This window comes from Elephantulus edwardii, unplaced genomic scaffold (assembly GCF_000299155.1).
Source record: "Elephantulus edwardii isolate Elephantulus edwardi_28Jun2011 unplaced genomic scaffold, EleEdw1.0 scaffold00037, whole genome shotgun sequence".
Lineage (NCBI taxonomy): Eukaryota > Metazoa > Chordata > Mammalia > Macroscelidea > Macroscelididae > Elephantulus > Elephantulus edwardii.
The window spans coordinates 8,395,430-8,397,610 of NW_006399787.1; positions in this window are offsets into that span (position 1 = coordinate 8,395,430).

Consider the following 2,181-nt stretch of genomic DNA (forward strand, 5'->3'; position numbering starts at 1 on the left):
GGAGGGACAGCATAAGAGAGGAAGAGATGGATTGATACAGTGACTAGGGCAAAGGTGGGTACGTGTGTCGGAGTCAATAAGACTGGCTCAGGACAGGGGAGGCTACAGGGCTATTGTACATAGGGTCAACATGAGTCATGGGCGACTCAACACATAACAACACTAGCCACCCAGCACCACAAGTCAAAGTCATCGATTCCTCTTCTGACATCCTTAGTCATTGTCAAGCTCTCTGATGCATAGCAAGTAATTGTGGCGACCATGGCCTGGATTAGGCACACATTAACCTCTAGACTGACATCGTTGCTTCTCAGTACTCTGGAGAAGTCCCTGACAGCAGATTCTCCCATTGCCATTTGTCTTTAATGAACTCCCATTTCCAAGACAAATCTGTAGTGGAGGAATTGCAACCAGGGAAGTCGTTAGAGGCAAGGATGGTGAGACTTCATCTCACACGCTGTGGGCATGCTATCACGAAGAGCCGGTCCTTGAGAAAAGACAACATGCTGGGAAAGGTGGTTGTGTTGTTGTTGTTATGTGCCATCGAGTCGCTTGCGACTCATAGCGATCCTACGTACAACAGCCCTAAACTCTGCTCTGTCCTGTGCCAATCTCACTGTCTCTGACATTCCCATCCCAATTACCCCAGTCACTGAATCAATCCACCTCCTAGAGGGCCTTCCCTTCCTGCACTGTCCCTCCACCCTCCCAAGGATGATGTCCCTCTCCAAGGACCAGTCCCTCCTTACAACATGTCCAAAGTATGTTGTTTTTTTTTATGTCCAAAGTATGTTAGACGGAGCCTCAGAAAGAATCCTTGCCTCCAAGGAGCCACCTGGTTTAACCCTCTCCAGGATGAATCTGTTTTCTTAGCAGTCCATGGTACCCTCAATACTCTTCTCCAGTACCACAGCTCAAAGGCATCAATTCTCCTTCTATCCTCTTTAGTCATTGTCCAGCTCTCTGATGCATAACAAGTGATTGAAAAGACCATGGCCTGTATCAGACACACCATAGTCTCCAGAAAGGCACCATTGCTCTTCAGTACTTTGGAGAGGTCCCTAACAGCAGACTTTCCCAGCAATGGGTAGAGGTCTGTGAAAGAGAGGAAGACCCTCAACAAGTTGGACTAATACAGTGACTCTAACAATGAGTTCAAGCATGGTGGGGATCGTGAGGAGGTACAGGATAAGGCAGGGTTCTAATCTGCTGCTCATAGAGTCCTAGGGCTTGATAGCAGGTAGCAACAACTAATAAAGTCCCTTATCTACTGGAACATAGTATCTGAAGACAGAGGCCATGGCTCCAGTCTCCTCTGTTTTGAACTGAATGCTTCCTGGTCTCTGAGACAAAGGCCTCCTACAAACCGACCATGAGATGCTCTTGCCTCTCTCTGAAGGTCTCCTCTGGGCCCTTTTCCAATCTCTGGCTGCACTCCTGTTAGTAACCTCTTCCCCGCAAACCAACAGGGTCCTTGTGTGTCCACAGGAAACACCAGTGTTCTCCCAGAAATCCAGAGGCAAATCCAAGGGTGCAAGGCCAAGTGTTCTTCTGCATCTTCTCAGCAGGAGGCACTTCTCAGTGGCGGCAGAGGGAAACTGACCAGGTCCTCTTTACATTTTCAGTTTCCTCTCACTTTGCTGCTTTGGGGGTGTGGAAAGGATGTATATGCATATTGTTAACATGCTCAACTGCTACCAGAAAAGTTGGGGGTTCAAGTCCATCCAGAGGCATCTCTGAAGAAGAATTTTGTTTCTTTAGACTGTTTTAAGAGCTGGCCAATGGCTGATGATGACAGGAACTGATACCTTTGAACTGTGGTGTTGGAGAAGAGTGCTGAAGAACCCATGGACTGACAAAAGAATAAACATATATGTGTCCTGGAGAAGGTGCAGCCGGAGTGCTCTTTGGAGGCAAAGATGATGAAAATTCCTCTCACATATTTTGTGCATGGTGTTAGGAGAGGTTATTCCTTAGAGAAGGACTTTATGCTTGGAAAGGTGAAGGAGAAGAAGACGCTCAACCTGGTGGACTGACATAGTGACTGCAGTAATGGGCTTGAATATGTCAGAAATTGTGAGGATGGCAGAGGATAGGGTAGGGTTCAGACCACTATTTATAGGATCACTATCAGTAGACTGGGCTGCACCTAACAACAACAACAACAGCTCTAGACTGCTG